General features: G+C 45.2%; 1 protein-coding gene across 8 annotated transcripts in view; it reads right to left on the bottom strand.

Moving 5' to 3' along the window:
• The window catches only part of RBPMS (RNA binding protein, mRNA processing factor), a 171,691-nt gene that overhangs the window by 33,201 nt on the left and 115,519 nt on the right, over window positions 1–22,971 (bottom strand). The window lies entirely within an intron of this gene.

Below are 22,971 nucleotides of genomic sequence, written 5' to 3'. Positions count from 1 at the left end.
GCCTCACTTTTTTTTTTTTTTTAAAGATTTTATTTATTTATCTGACAGACAGAGATCACAAGTAGGCAGAGAGGCAGGCAGAGAGAGAGAGAGAGGAAGCAGGCTCCCCGCTGAGCAGAGAGCCCAATGCGGGGCTCGATCCCAAAACCCTGGGATCATGACCTGAGCCGAAGGCAGAGGCTTTAACCCGCTGAGTCACCCAGGTGCCCCAGACCTAATTTCTTATCCAACTTAGAAAGGGCAGGTCACTACCTTCAAAAACAAAAAAGAAACTGCTTCTGTGGGGTGGAAACATGACGATTCTGATCTGCTTCTCTGGGCCATGATGGTACTTAATTAAAACTTAAATTTATAATGAGAAAAGCATACTTAAGAGGTGATTTTCACCGATGTTTTCCAAAACTAGTTAAGAGACACCCTCTGTGTCCATGAACACCGAGTAAAAGAGAAAGGAGGCATGAAGCACTGCAGGTTTCGCTCTCAGAGAGGACAGACAAGAGACATCAACAACCTGTGCTGTCCTGACAGCGAAAGACACCTCTTCCTTCCTCTACACAACACTGAGCCTGCTCCCAAAACTTCCAGTCGCCGCTCACCTTTTTTTTGGTGAGGGAGGGAAACTAAAACGGGGGAAGTATTTTCGAGAACATGGGTGGCACAAGCGTCATTTTCAGGACACTGGTACTTGAAGAGCTCCTCTCTCCGGTTTATACCCGTGGATCAGCCACCGACCACCTGATTAAACTGGAAGTTTCCTGAGGACGCTGTGTCTATTTCGCTCACCGCCGTATCCTTGGTACCTGGCACAGCACATGCGATGAGAGACATTCATAACTTTTAGGAAGCGCTGTGTTAGGCATAAATCTCTCAGTACATCTTTTTTTCTATTGAGGTAAGTTCTAAGAATAGGAAAACTATGTCTAAGGTGATGAGTTGTGTTTTTTTTTTTTTTGGAGAGAGAGAAAGCAAGTGAGGGAGGGAGCAGAGGGAGAGAATCTCCAGCAGAATCCCTGCTGAGCACAGAGCCTGGAGCGGGGGCTTGATCCCATGACCTGAGCCAAAATCAAGAGTCAGACCTCAACCAACTCAGCACCCAGGTGCCCCTAAGGTGATGAGCACTTTTAAGGACGTTGGTATATCTCACTGTGTGGACTGTTCCCCATATTACATTCCCAATAGAGATACATCTGTACCAACTTTTAAATATGACAACATTGGGAGTCATCCTTAAACACAAAACTAAACCAAAACAACATTATCCACAAAACATCTCTCCATTATTTTAATGTGTGCTTCTTTGATAGTTCAAATTGAACCCATCTGTAGTCAGAACAGGTGCTGCCCAGAGAAGTCTTCATGAAAGCAGGATGCTCTCCTGAAAACCCAGGAGGGACCAAACATCCTTCCGACAGCTCCCTTAATGGTACATGTGTACCCTGATCACTGCCCCATCACTCAGACCGAAAATGATCGCTTTCTGTTCCTTTATTTCCCCAAATTGTAACCCCCTCCCCCAGCACCTAGGTTTAGTGCACAAAAGATATTCAATCAAAGTCTGTTCAATTTAACTAGTATCACCGAATGGCTGCAATTTCTTACACTCTCAAAATTGAGAAACCTATAATCTAGCCAATGATTTCCAGTTTAGCACCTTTTCTTGACTTTTAAGAAAATGTCAGTGTAAATCTGTACAGGTTCTGATCTGGATAAAAAGGCAGAAAACTTCAGTAACTTGTCACAGCTACAGTTTTAAAGGGACTGAAACGGAATTAGGGCACTGAGGAGTCAGAACCTCAAACCATACCTTGGAGTACAAACACCACGAATCCTTCACGGAGCAGCACAGTGGCCTATGGGCCGTGTGAATTCCTAAATGGAGTCTGAACTGAGCCCCCACTCCATGCGCTTAGCAAATCTCCCCCTTTTGGTTCTCCCTATCGATGCTCACTGGCTGCCCTCAGCTACTCACCCTTGCTTTACACACAGGGAACATCAAGCACATGCACAAGCCCCTCGCAGAGCATAATATACCGGCTGCGGCGGCCACTCGCGCCACACCTGTCACCCTGCTTCCCACCTTCTTGCTTTTCTCTCACGACAGTTCGACCCTGGTCTACAGTCTGTTGCTAGAAGAACGGAGATACACAGGAGTAGCTATGTCAAAAAGTTCTATGCACACATTATACAAATCAAGAAAACTTATCCACCTTTACGGAAATTTAAAACAAAACAAAACAAAACAAAACAAAAACACAAAAAACCAAAACAGACACTAGCTTATGCTAACACTCTGTATCCCCAAGAGGCCTTTCCAATCACTGGAAAAAAAGAGCCCATAGATTAAAAGGTGCCAGTCCTCCACAAACGAGAAAGACCTCGTGTAGTGCAATGCCATGGTCGCTAGGGAGGAAGAGCTGAAAATCTCACTGCCCTTCCTAGCTTCTCAGGGGGGACTGTAAGTGGGACTCCTAGAAATTCAAACTGAAATTGCAGCTATAAAACGGAACAAATCAGTTCACACAGAGGAGTTGTGTGCATCCTTTAGCATCCTCCTGACTGAGGGGGTGTGGGCACTCGGCCACAAGAAAGCCCCATCCCCGGCTGTCAGTGCTCCGAGGCTGATGCACCCACAGGACATACTGTGGCCACAACGAGGGGCGCTTGAAGCCCTTGGGAGGAGTCTAGGAGCCGGACCGCATGTGTCCCAGGCACAAACGTACTCTCCCCCAAATGCTCCTGCCCCAGCCTCCACATGGTACTTGAAAAAGACACGATGTAATGAGAACTCGATCCCTTAAGGTGCTCTGGTGATCGCTATTTGAAATAGGATTTTAGGAGCACCTGGGTGGCTCAGTGGGTTAAAGCCTCTGCCTTCGGCTCAGGTCATGAACCCAGGGTCCTGGGATAGAGCCCCGCATCGGGCTCTCTGCTAAACAGGGAGCCTGCTTTTCCCTCTCTCTCTGCCTACTTGTGATCTCTGTCTGTCAAATAAATAAATAAAATAAAAATAAAAATAAAAATAAAAAAAAGAAAGAAAAAAGAAATAGGATTTTAACACCGACCCAAATGCCGGATCACCAGCACCATCCTAGAGGAAGCCTTCCTTGGTCTATCAGACCCTCAGCCCCACACAGTGGATGGCTGCGGCAGAGACTGCCAAGCGCCGCTCTGTGCTGAGCGGGTTAAACAGCTTTCCAGAGGCTAAAAATCCAACACCTAAATGTGAAAAGTCTCGTGCTGCCCATCACTGTGAATGAGAAAAACCTATAGGCACAGAGCCGTCAGCAGGCCCGGAACTGGCCGTCCACAACGCGTAACAACCTCGCCAGCGCTCGAAAAATGCAGAAACGCCTCCTCTTCTGTCTTCTCCAAACACCTCCCCTTCCCTTACTCGTTCAGCTTCAGGATCTGGTGGGTCCGAGGAAATGCTGAGTGCAGAGCAGAACTCCACTGGCAGAAAGCTCTGCTGCAGTCTTTGAGCTGCTTCCCTTCGTCCCTCTAGGCTCTGAGAGGCGACAGCGGTTCCCAATGACCACCTGAAGGACAACTCGACCCGTGTACGCTGTGATGGCACCAAACAAAATGCCTTCTCAGGGTCCTGAATCAGGAGGACATGAGACAGATAAAGAAACTGGGCAGTCACCCGCCAGAGAAACAAAAAGGGACAAAGCTAAGGTTCTTTTTCTGTTGTTGTTGTTTTATTTTTTAATATTTATTTGACAGACAGAGATCACAAGGAGGCAGAGGCAGGCAAAGAGAGAGGGGGAAGCAGGTTCCCCGGCTGAGCAGAGAGCCTGACGCGGGACTCGATCCCAGGACCCTGGGATCATGACCTGAGCCGAAGGCAGAGGCTTTAACCCACTGAGCCACCCAGGCGCCCCCCCAAGGCTAAGGTTCTTAAGGGCAGCTCAGGGCCAGCATGAGTGAATACATCCCGGTCTCGGACAGGGTAGTCGGGGCTACTTTCTCAAATTTTACCACTTCTCCGGCCATGCATGCAGCGAGTATATCCTAAGTACAGAGCGTGGGCCAGATGCCGGGTGAATGCCACCATCTTTTATTTTTCCGGCCCAAATGTGGGCCAGTGATGCTGAGCCCCGGAAGGCCCTCATTCTCTACGAACTGGAAAGGTGACTCCTGTTGACTGGAATGGATCCGGGCCAGCCCAGGGTAGGGTGGGGAGAAGAATGTACTTGAGGAAAACTATGTGGAAATGGAACTGCTTCTTAATTTCACAGTGGCAGGCTATTAGGAAGATGTGATTTGTCATCCAGAAAGTGCTGGAAGAGCTGTCAACTCTGCAGGAAGCCAGCCAATGCTCACTGAAAACGGACAGGCGAGGAAACGACGGACCTTCCGGAGTCAGTGTAACACGTGAGGGAATTCCAGAAATGTGGTCAAAAGTGACTCAGGGAGTCTCACCTGAACGTCAAACCGCTGCTTCTCATCTTTAAGTCTTTGAGTTGTAGGCACGACCTCAGACAACTGACCTAATTTCTCTGGGCCTCGGTCTCCTCAGGTAAAAACACAGAGTACCACAGAGCTTCATTGTGAAAAGGAAAGGAGACTCTGAGAGGCACAGAGGAGGTGCTCCGGGTCACACGGCGTCTGCTGGCGAACAGCAGCAGTAAGCGACGCTGACCTTGCCAGGAGGGGAGGACGCGATCTGGGAGTGTAAATGAGGCTGTCTATGCGACCGGAAATCTACCCTCACTACCAGAAAATTCCTTGGTCCACCACACTGACAGGGGCCAGACCTGCAGAGGAGGCAGCAGGGAGTGGAGCTTTGGAATGTGTGCCCTCAGCCACTTCTGTTTAACCCTGTTTCTTCCTCATTCTTTTGTGCCTCACACTTACTAGTGAGCTCTTTTTACCAGGAATGAGTTGATGACCACTGGAAGATAAGGTTTTGTTAACTACTATGTTTTTGTTTTTGTTTTTTTAAATTTATTCGACAGACAGAGATCACAAGTAGGCGGAGAGCCCAAAGCGGGGCTTGATCCCAGGACCCTGGGACCATGACCTGAGGCAAAGGCAGCGGCTTTAACCCACTGAGCCACCCAGGCACCCCTGTTAACTACTATGTTAACCACATGGCATTTTTTAATGTTTAAAATAATACATTAAATGTTAATTGGATTTAAAGAAAAAAAAAAAAAAAAAAAAACAAAGGACACTGAAATTAAAAACAAACAAAATGCTTTTAAGAGCAGATTTCCCTTAAAAAAAAAAAAAAGTCTCACTGCCCTCAGCTTCTCTAAGGGGAGCTGGTCTGCTCAAAAGGCCCATTTCACCTCAGAATAAAAGTGGCAAAGTTCCTTTGCAGACTGATCTGGACTGTCCTGGCCACCCAGTCCCACAGGTCACCAGACTTCCACGTTGCAACAGCAGCTCCGGGTGCGGATCCATCCAGCCCCCACACTAGCCAGATTTTCCCATCTTCACTCCCATCTCTCTGCCTCATAACAATCGGGTTTGACCGCTAAGTTTAAGAGCAACCATAACAAAAAGCCTCAATGTTAATTGTGCAGGAGGTTAATAGTCACATTGTTGACTTTCCAGTAAGATAAACAGCACGAACTTGGCCAGCGCGAATGTCTACGACCCCACCTCTCATTCCCGCAGACTGTACTCATGCCCGGGATGTGCGTGCCCTGGAGAGGACGGGGCACCCCAACCTGCTGGAAGCACGGAGCTGCCCAAAGAAAAATGGAGGCGTTTAGGCTGAGCTTCTCTGATTTGGGGGGAATGATAAGGGATTCCATCTCATGAGGACCTGGAGTCTGTGATGAACAAAGTCCTCGCAAACCCTGAAAGACTGCCTGGAGGAGTCCATCTTTTTCCAGGTCTCCTCCGCCTCCAAGACCAGGAAGTTCTGCGCGAGGGGCCCGGCAGGACGGCCGGCTCGCTCCGGAAGGACACCCGAGCCTGGGTGCGGGATCCGCACAGGAACCAAGGGGCTGGTGGGAGGGCTTTGCCTCCCCCAAAGCCAGATACCAGAAGGATCTTAGAGTAGAAAGGGGACGCCCAAGTCATCCTGGTGTCCGCGAGATCCCTCAAAAATCTAGAACTGGCAGCTGGGTAAGCATTATGAAGATGGTCACACAAGGTTTTGAAAAAAAAAGAATCAAGGAGGAAACTCTTACTGTTCAAATCTAGAGGCTGATTAAATAAGAACAAAATGACATATCAGTAGAGCCACCAAAAGGGAGGATGCGAGAGATCTCTATTTACGAACACGGAGGTTATTAATGAGACACTCAGCGAAGAAGTGACTAGGTTACTGGACACTTTATATAGTACAATCCCGTTAATACAGACACACAGATGCTTTGCGTGAGGATCGGGGTGACGTGTCGGTAGGAGGCCCTAGGTTGAAGCCGATCATTAGCTATGGGACCTGGGGTAAGTTAGTAAGTTAAGGCCAAATTTCCTCATCTGAAAACATTAAAGAGGAAACAGGTGAAGGGGGAAGGGGGAGGGGTAACATGTTCTCATAGGCTAGCATGAAAATTAAATGAGAGACGTAAGAATAATTTTTAAAAGCTCCTGGTGATGGGGTGCCTGGGTGGCTCAGCCAGTTAAGCGTCCAACTTTTGATCTCAGCTCAGGTCTTGATCTCAGGGTTGTGAGTTCAAAGCCTGGTGTTGGCCTCCATGCTGGGCATGGAGCCTGCTTAAAAATCAAAACCCCAGAAACACACGGCCGCCGCCGCCACCCTGCCACAGACAAAACCAAACCAAACCAAACCAAACCAAGAAAAAACAAAAAAACAAAAAACAAAAACAAATGCAAACACAAAAACCCACTCCTTGTGATATAAAACATTTAAAAATTTTATTTTATTTAGAGTCAGAGAGCAAGCAGGGAGGGACAGAGAGAGAAAGGGAGAGAATCCCATGCAGGCTCCACACTGAGCGTGGAGCCTGACCAGGGCCTCGATCTCAAGACCCTGAGATCACGAGCCGAGCCGGAATCAAGAGTTGGATGCTTGACTGACTGAGCCACCCTGACTCCCCTGTGATGTAACACCTTTAATAATATCACTATGATTTATCTCTGGATGATGGATTCTGTGGATAAATATATCTCTGGATTCTTTTTTGCTCATGATGCCTTCTGAATTTCTACTACAGACATGTATTTTACTCATATGTTTTCATTTTTTACAGACGTGAAAATATTGGGTACCCGGGTGGCTCAGTTGGTTAAGCATCTGCCTTTAGCTCAGGTCATGATCCCAGGGCCCTGGGATCGAGTCCCGCATCGGACTCCCTGCTCAGTGGGGGGCCTGCTAGACCCCCCCCCCCCCCGGCCCGTCCACCCCACCCCACTCCCGCTCCCTTTCTTCTCTCTCTCAAATAAACAAATAAATAAATGAAGGGGTAAAAACATAGGGGTCATTAAAAAAAAACATCAACACATCATTCCAATGTTATAAACAACACAGACAGGAAATGGGGGTATGAAAACCGAAGATTTTCTTCATTTTATACTTGTTAAATTTCTTGTCAGTAAAAGCACCCAGAAGAAAAACTATCTAAACCCCAGCACGGAAATCATTAAAAAAAAGACCTAACACATGTTACACAACATGCATCAATCCTGAAAATATAAAGAGAAAGAATCCAGATATTAAAGGACACACGTTATAGGAATTCCACGAAATACCTAGAACAGTCACGCTCCCCGAGATAGAAAGTCAGAGACTACTGGGAAGCATGGCAGGGAGGGAACAGGGTGTTACTGGCAAAGAAAAAGCTGTGGAAATAGTGATAATGGTTGCAAAATGGTTGCAAATAATGGTTGCAAAACATTGTAGATATATTTAATGCCACTGAACCGTACACTTAAAATGGCTAAAGTGCCAAAATTTACATCATATACATTTTACCACACACACACAAAAGGGAATATACAAAAACACACTGAATTATACATTTTAAATTGGTGAATTGCAGGGTATGGGAATTATCACTATTTTTAAAAATTGTTACTTTTTAGATTTTTAATTTTATGTATCTGACAGAGAGAGCGAGGACACGAGTGAGCGCGCACACAAGCAGGCAGAGCGGCAGGCAGAAGGAGAGGGAGAAGCAGGCTCCCCGCTGAGCCAGGAGCGGGACTCGACCTCAGGATCCTGGGATCATAATCTGAGGCGAAGGCAGACGCCTAACTGACTGAGCCACCTAGGCTCCCCAAAACGCTATCTTAAAAAAGCTGTCAAAAACCCAGAACCACTTCGGGCGCTGTGGCCAAACTTACCTGGCTTCTGAACCCTAGATGGGCAACTAACCAACTGTGAGCCAGGACACGTGTTTTAGCCTCTGAGCCGGACCCCTCGTCTGTGAAATGAGAATGGCTGTACGTACACCACAGACTGTTTGGAAGAGTGAGGAAACAGTCAAAAGAGTTTAACAAAACGCTCTGGATGAGAAACCGTGGCGATCATCATTTTAAACCTCTCACTCCTCAAGATTCCCAAGGGTCAAACATGCTCTACCCATTGACTCCAGGTTTCACCAGCTCTCGCAAGTCTGCAAAACCTAGTGACCCACCGTGGCCGCAAGAGAGAATCCGGACACACGTCTTGGTTCCCCATCCCAGGACCGCTAGGCAAACACACGGGAGGGGCACGGGGCTGCCCGCCTGCCCGTCCCACGCAGGGTCGGCTTCCCTCCTTCGTCACCGAAGTCTCCCAGCAACTCACAGGAGGGAAAGCACACGGAACAGCGCCCTGTTGCAGAGACTGGCCCCCTCAGACCCCCCATCCTAAGCGATGGAACATTCCGCACAAGGACAGTCCGCCCCTAGCAAGGACTAACACAAATGAAAAGGACCTGCAGGGGCTATGCTGTTAACTGGAAGGAACACGAAGGAAGCAAAGGGACCTTCTCTCTCAACCTCTCTCGCCCTGTCCCTTCCCCCTAGAGCTCAACGCACCCGGTTCCTTCAACCTTTTCTCAAAGCAACACCCCTTTCCAATCTTTCAATCATTTTTCTCGAGCTGGATCCCACCCAAGTTTTTCTTTTCTCACACAGTGCTGAGGCCCAGCACGGGACGCAGGGGCTGGGAACAGTCTGGTAAGCGGACCACAGAGCCTGCGCTCCGTACCGTATGGGGCTTGGACAGTCAATTCTGAAAAGCTCAGGTCGCCTGAGTCAGCAGGGGCTGTGGGCCAGCGAGCGGGGAAGGGGACAGCCAAGGGAAGAGAGGCTGTTCGGACGGCGGTCTCTGGACCCAGCATGAGAAGTGATGACAAGGAGAGGAGCCTGGGATATTTGGGTCAGAGACTCGGAGAACTGGTGATTGGGAGAAAGAAGACCAAACCTCATCCAGAATTCCCCCATCCAGGGGCGCCTGGGTGGCTCAGCGGGTTAAAGCCTCTGCCTTCGGCTCAGGTCATGATCTCACGGTCCTGGGATGGAGCCCCGCATCGGGCTCTCTGCTCAGAGGGGAGCCTGCTTCCTCCTCTCTCTCTGCCTGCCTCTCTGCCTACTTGTGATCTCTATCAAATAAATAAATAAAATCTTAAAAAAAAAAAAAAAAAAAAAAAGAATTCCCCCATCCAGAATGGGAGCCCCAGGAAAGACCTCTCTGGGCAGCTTTGAGATGGCAGTGGGGGCACGGCTTCCACCGTGTGGAGACTGCACACCAGCTCCCAGGGCTGTTTCATACTCTAGTTCCTCTGTTCCTGCTGCAAATATAGATTGAGAAGCCTGCCTGAGGGTTTAGGGAAACATATCTCACGGTTTTGTTGGAAAAGTTACTTTTCCCACACTCAAATATCTTTAGAGGAGAATCAGGTCCAAAGGGGCAAATGGTGCTGGAAATAGAGGTGGGGGGGAGTACTGGGAAAGTTTCTTGGGAGTCCTTGTCCAAAAAAACAGGCTACCATGCCCTTTTTAGGATGGAGCCACAGAGCTCTAGCTGAATCATGACCCTGGCACTTTTGGGGATGCATTTGTTATCCTTCATTTAATTTTTACAGGATGAGAAAATACCTAAAACAAAGCCACTTTAAAACCCACTGCTCAGGGGCGCCTGGGTGGCTCAGTGGGTTAAGCCTCTGCCTTCAGCTCAGGTCATGATCCCAGGGTCCTGGGATCGAGCCCCGCATCGGGCTCTCTGCTCAGCGGAGAGCCTGCTTCCCCCTCTCTCTCTGCCTGCTGATCTCCCTACCTGTGATCTCTCTCTCACTCTGTCAAATAAAAAAAATAAAAATCTTAAAATAATAAAAATAAAAAAGCCCCCACTGCTCAGTTGCTAGTTCTTTCTGATAATGTAATTCCTCTTCTTACAGCTCTCCAAGAGTTCCCAACTCCTTTGAATTAAAGAGACAACCTAACTGTAATAAGGGTTTCCACTTACACCCGCCTTCCTTGCTTGCTTCTTCCCATACCCACCGCACACACCATCAAATCACCTCTAGTGAGGAGCTCGTGAATGAAGTTACTCTTGCCACTCAACTGTAAGACCCATTCTTCCTCTAGCCTGGCATGTAATTTGTCTCAATCAAGGGGCAGCCATAGAGCTTCGAATGGTTTCCCGAAGGCTGTGTGTGATTCAGGAGCCAACTTCAGGGCTTCCCAGGCTTCAAAGTCCCCAAATTTGATCCCGGTGGAGTGTTTTCACTTTTTAATTATAGTATCTATGCTACTACCTTTGTCTTCCTTCTTGAGAACAAAAACTCTCTAAGATCTTTCTCTAGAAGGAAAGCGATCCTTTAGTTCTCTCCTCCTGACAGATGTTCCATAAGTAAGTGTGCTCTGCCCCGGTGTAAGAACTCACTTCTTCCAGAATATTGCAGTCTTTCTGGGGAACCATGCCCCTGAAGTCTAGACTCTGAAGGGCTATCCTATAAAAACGGGGCTAGACTTGTTCCACGAGGTCCAGGAAGTAAAAAATAGGGGAGTTCAAGTTTCTGGGTACATAGATTTTGACTACTTACTAGCAGAACTGGAGCAAGAGTAAATTAATTTAGCAAGCATTTATTCAACACCTACTATGTGTCTGACGTGAGGCAGAGCCCGGTCTTACTGCTCAAGAAGCTTTGAGACTACAGAAGGAGACGGAGAAACAGGTGGCAGTTTGGATCCAGTGCAGCAGGGAATAAAAACAGTTACCAACCCAGCAGGGCAATGAATCCACCTCTGGAGAGTCAGACAAGCTTTCTAGAGGATGAGACAGTGAAGGTCACTTCTGAAGGACAAGCAGCGAATCTGCAAAAGGACTGGATTTACAACCAGGGAACCGACACTATGGGTGGAAAGATCAGAGGCCAAGAGAGCACAGGATGAGCAGCAAAGAGGACCCCACCCCGCCCCCCAGCAGAGAACTGCCAGAGGACAGCTTTAAGGAGACCTCTGGCTGGGGGACAGGAACAGAGGTGCGGCCTGTCCCCCATGTGAAGGAAGCAAGACCCTATCCAGAGGGCAGGCCATGGAGCTCTTCTCAGTACAGTGATGTGAACCTATTAATACCATTTCATCAAAAGGTCTGTTATCATAACTGCTGCTACTCTGGGATTTAAATGCATCAAGTATTTAAAAATAAACCTGTACCTTCTGCACTAGTGGTACGGAACTCTTCCACACACTGTGTAATGGTATTCGGGGGAGAATTCGAGAGAGTGTGCCAGGGGCGGGGATGCCTCAGAGAGGCAGGGGTTCCCAGTGGTGGTAAGTCAGGGAGCTCCATCTGGGCTGGTCCTGAGACTAGCAACCTGTCTGGCCTCAGGGTCTATGCCTCATGGACTACCTTCCTCTCTAGAACCCAGGATTTACCTACCTACAGTTCCCTTAAAGAGTTTCCATTTTTCTAAGCTCTCATCCCTCAGTCACTTAAACGAGTAACACCAGTCTTTCTAGAAACTGGGAAAAAAAAAAAAAAAAAAAAAAAAAAAAAGCTCTTACGGTTCCACTTAATCATGTTAAGGCACTTAATGTTTTTCAAGTATAAAGTCTCACACTTTTATCTGATGGTTTGTATTCTGGCTCCAGAATGTCAGATGAGTTCAGAGAGGAAGCCAGTGAACTTTGAAAGGACATCATTTACATTTGTTTGTGGTATCAGGTGGCACTTAAAATATATAAATGGGGAGATGTGGGGAAGAAAAACAGAAAGAGATCTAAAGTCTCCAGAGGGTTACTGTCAATCTTTTCATGGGGGGTGGGGGGTGGGAGGATCACATGGAAGCATGATTACAGGACTTAAAACATTCAAAAAGAATCACACAGTTTCCTGTTTGCACATCTCTTTTGGCATTTGTTAATATCAGAGTCTAGGTCTTGGGAGAGGCCAATAGATTTCAGACTTTTAAAAGTTCACTTGGATTTAAACTAGAAGTGGGAGACTGCTAATTGCTAAATTTAGCGTCTACACAAAATTACTACATTCAAAACTTAGCTCAACCTTTGAGGGGTAACTATTTGCCAAAAGTCAAATTAAATTGCTATTTTAGGAAAAGAACTTAAATGAAACAAGCCTGAGAAACATTTACTATATAATAAAATGGCTTTTGAAATACCTTTTAAAGACAAGGTTTACCAAACACATCTAGATTGACTTTCTTCATAAATACAGACACTGCTAAATTAAGAGAGAAGTGCTAGGAAAAACGGTATGTTTACGTGAAAGATGGATTAAGTTTGGAAAGTTCCCATAGGATCCCAGCTTGGGTACTTTTTATAGTGTCAATAAATAGTCTTTAAAGGGCATGGAAGAAGGTGCTACACAAAGGTAAGTCTTTCTGACAAAGTTTGAAATTAAGGTGCTAAAGCCAAGGTCGTTTGGTCAGTTTATTTTGAAAACCACACAGGATCAGGCAATGACCTAAAGTAATGATAATCAATGGCGGGATCGTTATAAGCACCAGAGAATCAAAATGAGAGGAGACACCAGGGAATATTCTGGAAATTATTTTTGTCTTTAATAACTCTCTTGCCTGAACTGTACAGTTCCTTATTTCTTCCCTTCTACCATTTCTAAGTGAAGAAGAGCAATTATCTGGGGCTGTGGTGAGAGGGAAGGAACCTGGTATTATTATCCTGGACAAGACCGAATAAGGAAGGACTCCTAGACTGAACACTTGCTACTCTACTGTAGGACCTCGGGGGAAACTATGACCCTCCTTAAGCCTCAGATACCACATGTATAAGAACACTGTGGTACTCTGGACATGGCTGCTGGCTTCGTAAATTGGCACAATCTTTACACGAAGCTATTTGGCAAATGTAAAAAAAATTTTTTTTAATTTCATGAAATACAATTTTAAAAAGTGAATAAACATAAAAAGGAACAGGTAATTAACCAGTCTAGGAAGAGATCTAGGTAGAGTCCCCTGATGGCTCTAACCACTACACAGGGCAAGATAACTAAGCATTATGTGTCTTCTGATGGAAGAACACATTTGCCCTCCACCCCTGATTCTAACCCTAAATCTGATCAACTCTCTGTAACTACTAACTTACAGAAAATTCAGAAACAGGACCATGCTAAACACCACCAGAAAGGCAGATGGCAACATCCATACTACAGGAAATTACAGGACAAACAATCTGGCTCCTCCCCAAATTCACTCCAAGGGGAAAAGAATGAAACGAACACAAAGTTTCCTGTAAGAAATCGACCAAATGTAAAGATGGTATAGATCTTAAATCTTGCTTCAACCAGCTGTTAAAAACAACAAAACATTATGCTAAGACTCTACTTTTGTTGTTTGAAATATTCCATAATAAAAAGTTAAAAATAAAAAATTAGAGTACTATTAAAAATGGTAACACAGAAAACAAGATAACAAGCAACATGTAAATGTGAACTCTCTTTTCTTGTCTATCCTCTTGGTTATTGATTATTCCCCCTGCCCCAGAAAGTAACAGATTTCACAATTTGTGTCTATATTAAGTGTAATGCAACCTCTGGTCTTCCTAAGAACCAAGAACCAAGAAAAGAAAAAGGTATTTCTAGAGGAATCGGATTCCAAATGAAATGATTGTCAAATGATTAAACATTGAGCTTCACGTCCTCCTGGTGTAGCGATGCCATGTGTAAAGTGCCACTATGCAGCACTTAATACATTCCAACGCACATCATCTCATTTTATTCCCATTACAGCTGGGAGTTCATCATTGTTTTAAAGAGAAACCAGCAGCTGGGAGGGATGCTCACATTATTAGTTTGAGGGGGAGGAAAAACAGAAAACAGAGAACTATCAGCTTTTCCTTCAACCAAATGATGAAGAGATTATCCATGGAAAATAAACCACATTAGTTAAGAAAGCACTGTTCTTAGTAGATGTATCAATAAAGAAATCAAGAAACAGACAAGTGGTGGGTGCCTGGCTGGCTCAGTGGGTAGAGCCTGGGACTCCTGATCTTGGGGTTTTAAGTTCGAGACCCATGTTGGGTGTTAGAGGTTAACTTACAAATAAAAATAAATCTTTAAAAAAAAAAAAAAAAAAAGACACACGGATAAAGACCTCTCTCAAATTAAATGACCAATGAGTATATGACAAGAAATTAACTTTATTAATAAACAATTAAAACATCATGCCATTTTTACCTACCACACAGAATGAATCCATTTCTATATGATAATATCCCCCGGCTGAGGAGGAGAAACAGGAAAAAATAGGCATTCTCATACAGAGTGCCCACCTAGTTTCCACGTCCGTGCTAGGCGCCATACTTGTTGATGGACTCAGTCTGCTTTTCACAAACACAAGATAAAAAGTCAGTGAACCCAATCAGATCATAAAGGAATGATACATCCATACTGTCCTGATTCTGGAAAGCCACCAAATTATCAACGATATTAACAAGATTGTAAAGAAACAACTAAAGGGCTTATACAAACAAAGAGAAAATGTCAAACAAACCCACCCATATCACGGAGTATCTTCCCATCTATACATTCCATTCCAGGGAGCAAGGTCAGGTGTTAAAACAAGCAGAGGAGACATGTTCCAGGAATAGTCCCATCAATGGCACACTGCTACAAAGGGAACATTTCACACTAATCTAAATATTTAACTTTCGGTCCCTCGAGCTTATTTTTAAAGCGTCTAGTCAAAATCATTGGTCAGTCTGTTTTACGTTTATGTGCATAGTTCAAAAACACTCTTTTTATGAAATAAATTTCATTTCTTCTTGATGAACATTCCGTTACATGTCCCACCTTTCCATTTTTAGTTTAATTGGGGGAAATTCCTAGGCATGTCAAACTATTTTCATTACTCTTCTGTTCACATATTCTTGATGTTAAGAAGGAAATTACCAATTCTATATAACCACTAATAATCTCCCTGATTAAGGAAATCTGGGAAAAAACTCAAAACCCCAAAACATACCAATCTGTTTTCTAAAAATCTTACCCTCGACAAGGTTGTAAAAGTGGCCACGTCTGTGGATAAAAAATTGCTCTGACCAAAGTAGCCAAAGAAACTCATTAAACTCCAAGAATGGCAGCTCCTATCCAAGCACTTGGAAAACTCCAGGACAAAGGCGCAATGCACGAATCTTGACCTACCAGGCAGGAGACGCCACCACTCACAGGATGGAAAGAAAAGATGGAAATGACAAAACCCCGCCCACTGAGGCAGTCCTGGAATGTCCTTCGTTCAAAAAGATACCTCTGCTTCCCTGCCCCCACACCTTCGGAGTAATGACAGCTATCCACTGAAACACCCTGAAAATAAAGAAACCCAAGTTCATTACGATACTCAAAAGCCGGGTAAGTAAAAGAAAAAGTGATAACCGGGCACCAATCCCTTACGCTCAAAACTGGCAACGAATGGGAAAGAATCAAGCACTAAACTTGCCCTCAGTCTTTTTTCTGATAAACGATTTCAGGGTAAACAAGCAGAACGAGGAAGGCGGTAAAGATCAGAGATGAGAACAAAGCCGACAGGGACCTTTATGAAGGAGGCATCCCACCGCTGCTACCTGAACCCAGGCCCGTCTCCCCATCACCCAACACAGAACGAGCCAAACGCTGGTTACCTGATCATGTGGCGTCACACAAAAGCACAGGGCACCAGCGAGAACTCGACAAGAAAGGTGACCCTCAATTTAACCAACCTTCCAAATCTAATCAAGCCTTTCAATCTGCAGTAAACAGAGGGGACACAGGACCGCTAAAGAAAACAAACCAAACAACCCAGGAGGTTTTTCTTCTCAGGAAGGCAGATGTTTTTTTTCAAAGATGCATAAAAAAGGAACAGGCCAAAAGGGTCTGCTCTAGGTGAAAAGACACTTAAGAGATGTAACTAGATGCAATATATGGACAATTCAACAGAACAGAAGCGGAGAAAAGAAGGAAGACATTTAAAAAGCAAATTGTGGTGTAATTCTGATGCCGCTTCCATATGAATAATGGGTTTCTGGGGTCGACCACAAGGATCACAAGGTTCTTTCCACATTTCGGTATGCTGAAAACAATGGAGAGGGAGACATACTCGCCCTAAACAGAAATCAAACAAACCTTCAAGACACCAATGTCTTCTGTATTATGGCCAAAAAACAAGTTCCTTCTGGAAAGGTGCCAAGCAGACACAGACGCCATGAAGACGGGGTCCTAAGCAGTAAGTGATTTAAGCTAACAAGGGGATGTGGTTTCATCAGAGCTTTGTTTTACAAACAAGCCCATCCTTAAAGTCACAGAGTAATGAGAAATTTTTTTTAAAGATTTTATTTATTTGACAGAGAGACACACAGTGAGAGGGAACACAAGCAGGAGGGGTGGGGGAGGGAGAAGCAGGCTCCCCACCAAGCAGGGAGCCCGATGTGGGGCTTGATCCCACCACCCCAGGATCATGACCTGAGTCAAAGGCAGACACTTAAAGGCTAAGCCACCCAGGCACCCCAGTAATCAGAATTTTTAATAAAAGGTTTTCCTTTCCCTAAAAAAAAAAACAAAAACCCAGCCTTCTAAAACCAAACCACATTCCACTCACGTTCTGTCGGCCTTTCTCCATCTGCCGAATGGAGACCATGCTAACTCACAGTTCTTCTCAAGGGTTAGCAATAATGTATGTACGTGCCTTTATTTGGCCCATGGCAGTGGCTCAATTAAATGACAGCTTATAAAAAATCATACTCCTAGCCAATGGCCTACAGCCGCAACATCCCGAAGCCTACCCCACAACCATGTGGGCACAGAAGACGAAACTGCACACCAGCCAACCCGCTTGCTTCGGCTTTGTGAGACTGCGGCCGGAGGACCCACCCAGCCAAAGGATGCCTGGCATTCTAACCTGCAGAATCTGTGAAACCGTCAGTGAGTGTCATTTTAACCCCCACCCCCAAGCCGGCTTGCTTAGTCCATAAATGCTTATCTGGGACCGCGGCAGCATCGTTCTGGTGAGATGTGAGATTCCTTCCTGAAGGAATAAATAACCAGCAACGGTCTCGTCCTGCTCACCCGGTATCTATGGATTTCCTGGATTTGGCACAAGAGCCCACCCCAGTCTGGTGTGGTCACCCTCTACTTCCTGCTGCGCACCCCCCTGGCTTCACCAGACCACCAGCTCCTCCACAGTCCCTTCACTCCTTGCTACACTTTCAGGTCTGATGTTCACATTAGGCCCTCATTCAGTCTGTAGATCGCTTCTGCATCGTCTCTGCTTCCTGCGATGTCGGACACGAGGTCAACAGACCTCCCGGAGACCCTTCCCCTTCTCCCAGGCTCCCAGCTCGATCATCCGCACACGGCATGGCCCGTACCTTCATCGTAGCCCTTGGCTGCACCTTCTGGTCCTCTATGGGCCTGTCTCCCTGTCTCCCTGTTTCACTAACGTGTAAACACCTCGAGAGCAGAACTGTACCTTATTCAGTTTTTTATCTCTCACCTCCCCTCAAATGTTTGCTAAACTCGAGTGAGAAAACTGAAACAGGAACTCACCATAATTTCCTGTGCAGAGCTGTTAATGTTTGACCAGCCTGATCTCCCTGACCTCTGGAGACGTAGTCAATTAAAGGACAGAAAGACACTCCTTCGCAGTCAGACACTAATTACATTATTTTGTTCAAACCAAGATGCTGCTTCTGGCTCCAGCTCTGGCGCTGCTCGGAACGGCTGACGCCCCAGCAGCTACACGCCTCGTGGAAGGAAAGGGAGGAAGATAAAGGACCTCATAAAGCTGGAGATCTCCATTTTTTTTTTAAAGATTTTATTTATTTATCAGAGAGAGAGAGGGGGAGAGAGCGAGCACAGGCAGACAGAGTGGCAGGCAGAGGCAGAGGGAGAAGCAGGCTCCCCGCCGAGCAAGGAGCCCGATGCGGGACTCGATCCCAGGACGCTGGGATCATGACCTGAGCCGAAGGCAGCTGCTCAACCAACCGAGCCACCCAGGCGTCCCTCCACTTCTTTTGCTCTCTAAACCACCACCCACTTTTGCCAGACTCTTCCCCAAGGAGAAGGACTTTGACATTCCAAGGACATGACAATCCTTTGTTACAATCCAGCTATACATTCACTGACTCCCAAAAATGTGGTCTTGAGTGGACAATGAAAGCAGGTATTGGAGCAGCATGTAACATACGATGCCCGTCACGAGTAACCATGTGTATCTCTGTAGCACTGTTCATCACAACTGTTAAAATGCTCATCTCTGTGGTGTGGTGTGAGATCATTTTCTGCATTCGATTAAAAAATACACATGTTGGGGCGCCTGGGTAGCAAAGTTGGTGAGGTGCCTGACTCTTGATTTTAGCTCAGGTGTTGATCTCAGGGTCATGAGTTCAAGGCCCTGCACTGGACTCCATCCTGGGCATGGAGCCCACTTAAATAAATACAGATATTATATAAAAAGTTGTATTATGAAAAACCCAATGACTATTAAGATGCCTTAAACCTCTGTATTTAAAATTTTATCTCATCTATAAAATTACAGGCTAAAAAATACAAGGGAATTTAATACCCTGTGTCTTTAGGTTTAGGAACTTGGAAACATTAATCTGTCGACGTTCCCCACCCCCCCTTTTAAAAAAAATCTTTTCCAAGTTTCCTGAAGTGAACTTGTCTTCCATTTGGTAATGGGGGTGCAGTGGGGGTGATTAAGCGGTTTGGAAAGGTACTTAGGCCAGATCCATTTCCGGAAGGACGCGGTCTGCGAATGAATGGGAGGCATCTTATCCAGCTCCTCAAACCACCACACATGCAGCTATTCTTGGGATGGTCTCTAGAGACTGTGGCATATATAGAAGCCCGTAGTCAAACCTGGGGGCCGGCAGGTGAGCATGCAGGGCCCCCAGCACTGGCCCGGCGCTGCTTTCCCCCAGTCTAGCTCTGAATGGCTTTAACTGCAGCAAACTCAATCACCTGCCCTAAGTCTATAGTAGCCATGCGGTGACAGCAGGCTCTCCATGCCCGAGACTATTAAAGACCGCAAAGAAATTTTATGTGGGTTCTAGCAGATTAAAAGTTGTAACTTAAATTTTAAAAACATTCATCAATTCATTTTAAAAGACCATTACTTTAGATAAATCACGTATGTTTTGTAAAAAAAGAAAAAAGAAAAAAAGTAAAAGAAAAAACCAAAAAGACCCCGAAAAACAAAAACAAAAAAACTACATGCGCCAAAACTAATAAGAAAACAATTCAGTTCTACATTTTTGCAAGCCTCTTTAGTATCTGGTGTAACAGAAAACACCTAGATTCTCATATCTGCCTTTAATTCAACCTATTACAAGGGATTGTATTGGTTCTAGTATATTAAAAAGAAAGCATGGCCTCACCGGTGAGAGGTGAGGCCTCTCACCTCTCTCAGGTGAGATAATTAATAATAATTATCATTATTAATTAATAAAATGAGTCGACATTTGGAAGATCAGCATAAGTCAGTGAACCAATACTTTCCAAACGACCAATGCGTCATATCATAAAATCACATATGGGTAAAAGATCCAGTGAAAATAGAAAATGGAATTTAACATAACAATGCAGAAAGCTCATGGATAAAGTTTCAGATTTCACAATGCAACAAATCTTTTGGTGAAATGTAAAAAAGGGATCTCCACAATTATCTGCAAAAGAAATTAAAACACTCCTTCCTTCACAAGTTACCCAGTTCTGTGAGGCCGTATTTTAAAAATGAATTAGTAAATACTTAAAAAATTTGTTTTAATCTTTAATATGGTAATATGGATCCTTCCCATTTTTGTTAAAAAATCACAAAAAGGACATGTAAAAGGCGAAAGATTTATACGATCTGAAGAGAAACCAGAGTATACAAAAAGGACATGTAATCAAGAGCTGAGGTTGAATAAAAATATTTTTTACTTTTTCATCAAAGACATTCTTGGGTGAAACTGGTTTCTTGTCTGAGAGCCTGGGACCCTAAAGAGTAAATTCGCCCAATTTGGTGCCGCTGTCTGGACATGTGCGAAGGTGCCAGTAGTTGTGCCCACTGCCACAGAGTGAGAAAAACAAACTATTCTCATGAAAATAGCTTAGACCTCAGGGACTCCCTGAAAGGGTCTTGGAGACCAACCAGGGGTTGGCCGGCAAATACTTTGAGAACTGCTGTCCGAGAAAGGCACCTCTTTGAGGATTTACAAGGGTGTGAAAAAGAAGAAAGGAAGAAACAGGGAGCCTGCATCAAACTTGAACAAAGCAAGAAATGCCTTCCTTTTAGTGAGTGAGTGAGGAGAGCACACGGCCTTAAAGAATTAAGTCTCTGGTAGCTGTTTCTTCTGGAATGTCCCAGTAAATTAACTCCTTTATTCTTTCATTTCTCTGCAGATGTAATGAGTAATTGGAGTTTACAAAACATGAAAGTGGGGGGCAGTTATTTGCATTACAAAAGAATTCTGTGATTTCCAAGGAGATCTGACTTCCTGAGTTCTTAAGGCCTTTTGTTTATAGCTAATCAATGATTAAACAAGAAACAAATTCAAATCAAAATGTTAATAGCCGCTGTTGATCAAAGATCAGCTACTCATTAGATTGTAACGTAAATGACTGGATCAGACTCACTGGTCCGCACCGTAGTGCAATAACTTGCCTCCCACATACAACCAGATTTATCTACATGGAAACAGTTCTTACCACACCCACTACCTGATATTAAAACAACTGTTAAATTTACTTTTTAAAAAAATTGTATTTATGGGTGGCTCAGTGGGTTAAGCCTCTGCTTTCAGCTCGGTCATGATCCCAGAGTCCTGGGATCAAGGCCCGCATCAGGCTCTCTGCTCAGCAGAAAGCCTGCTTCCTCCTCTCTCTCTCTCTCTGCCTGCCTTTCTGCCTACTTGTGATCTCTGTCTGTCAAATATATAAATAAAATCTTAAAAAAAAAAAAAAAAAAGATTTTATTTATGATAAGAGTGGGAGGGCAAGAGCGCATGAGCAGGGGGGAGGGGCAGACTCCCTGCTGAGCATGCGCCCTACTTGGGACTCAATCCCAGAACCCTGGCATCATGACCTGAGCTTAAGGCAGATGCTTAACAGACTGAGCCACCAGGGACCCTTAAATTTAGTAATTAAAAATCAGTAATTAAAAATTATCCGCATTAACCAAGACTAGGAACATGTACAGGTTTGTAGAGAAGACAGAGGCAGCAGTGGGCTGTAAACAGCCCTAAGGAAAACAACAGCTTTGCTTCGTCAGAGTGGGACCTATGTAGAAATAAGCGTTAAGGTATCTTGGTTTGTAAGAGTACTCTGCTGGCCTCGTCGTCTGCAGTTTCAGGTTTCTGTTCCTCTGAATGTCCAGGGCCCTGAGCCCCTGGTGCCCTTACACGTGTCCTGAGTGTTAAATTCCTCTCCTGACTCTTGACAGAAGGCCTTCCTCGGTCATGTGAGAATCACCCCACAAATGCCCTGTGGTGCTGGGGTAAGAGAATGCTCAGGGGACCACTCTATCATTAGGAAGTCTCAATACCCAGAGAGGAAACCACTGACAAGTTTCCGTGAATATCACTTCTGGTAGTTCCAAACAGAAGCAAGGACAGCATCCCTCCACAGGCCCACGTGAGCTGCCGCCGAGGGAACAGCCACTCGATCCAAGCTGAGCTTTGCAGGATGACGCTTGCTTGCACACTTCGATGTCCTGGTCTCCTTTCCGCTGGGCAGCCAGAGGCCTGTTTCCTGCCCAGGTCTACCTCCTGGCCCCCTCCTATATCACTTCCCAGTGCCTTTGACTCCCCAAAGACTCCCGGGGTCTCTGCTATACTCCCCAACTTCCTTTTTACATTTGGGCTCCCGTTCCCATCAAAAACCTTACCAGCAAGGACTGGGAAAACAGGTGGAATAATAATAATGTGTGTCTTCACATTAATAATTAATAATAATAATGTGTGTCTTCACCATCACCGGCTCCCTTTCCTACAACTTCATGGAAGTGGGGTGTGGGTTTGGGGAGGAGGGAAGCTTCCCTCCTAGAAGGACCACATCCCCAAGGTACTTCCTAGTGGCATTTCAAGTCATATTTTTAAAAAAATTTCAGGCAAGCACCTTCCTAACTACCACTCAATTCCCTCCACTACATAAAAGAGATTTTATGTTGTTTTACTTCCAATCCTGTCTCCCCAGTACAGCTTCCTAGAGTTTTAGGGAAGGAGAGTCTTAAAGCACAAGACTGCCATGCTCAACAGTGTGCGTTCTCTTCCCACCAGTTAACTGAGAAAAAATACCTTGCCAGGCATCAAAGGCCCTCACCACTACACCTTCTATGTCAAGAGCCCATAAAGAAAATGCTTTGGGGAGACAGTCCTGGATGGAAACCTGGTTATGAGACAAGTGAGCAAAGAGGACAGTGTGATCATACGTTGTAACCAAACTAAAGCAAAGACAACCTGACACTCTCTGTTTTCATACACATATGTATAAAAGGATAGAAACGCGTGTAGAAAGAAATACGACAGAACGTTAACAGTGGTTATTTCTGGATGGTAGGAAAATATGTATTGTTAACCCTTTAAATTTCATTTATGGTTTCCTTCTTTAACAATACAATGGATTAAGCGTGG

The sequence above is a fragment of the Mustela lutreola genome, chromosome 18 (assembly GCF_030435805.1).
Source record: "Mustela lutreola isolate mMusLut2 chromosome 18, mMusLut2.pri, whole genome shotgun sequence".
NCBI lineage: Eukaryota > Metazoa > Chordata > Mammalia > Carnivora > Mustelidae > Mustela > Mustela lutreola.
Note: the sequence above shows the minus strand (reverse complement) of the source record. Positions and strands in the feature narration are given on the sequence as shown.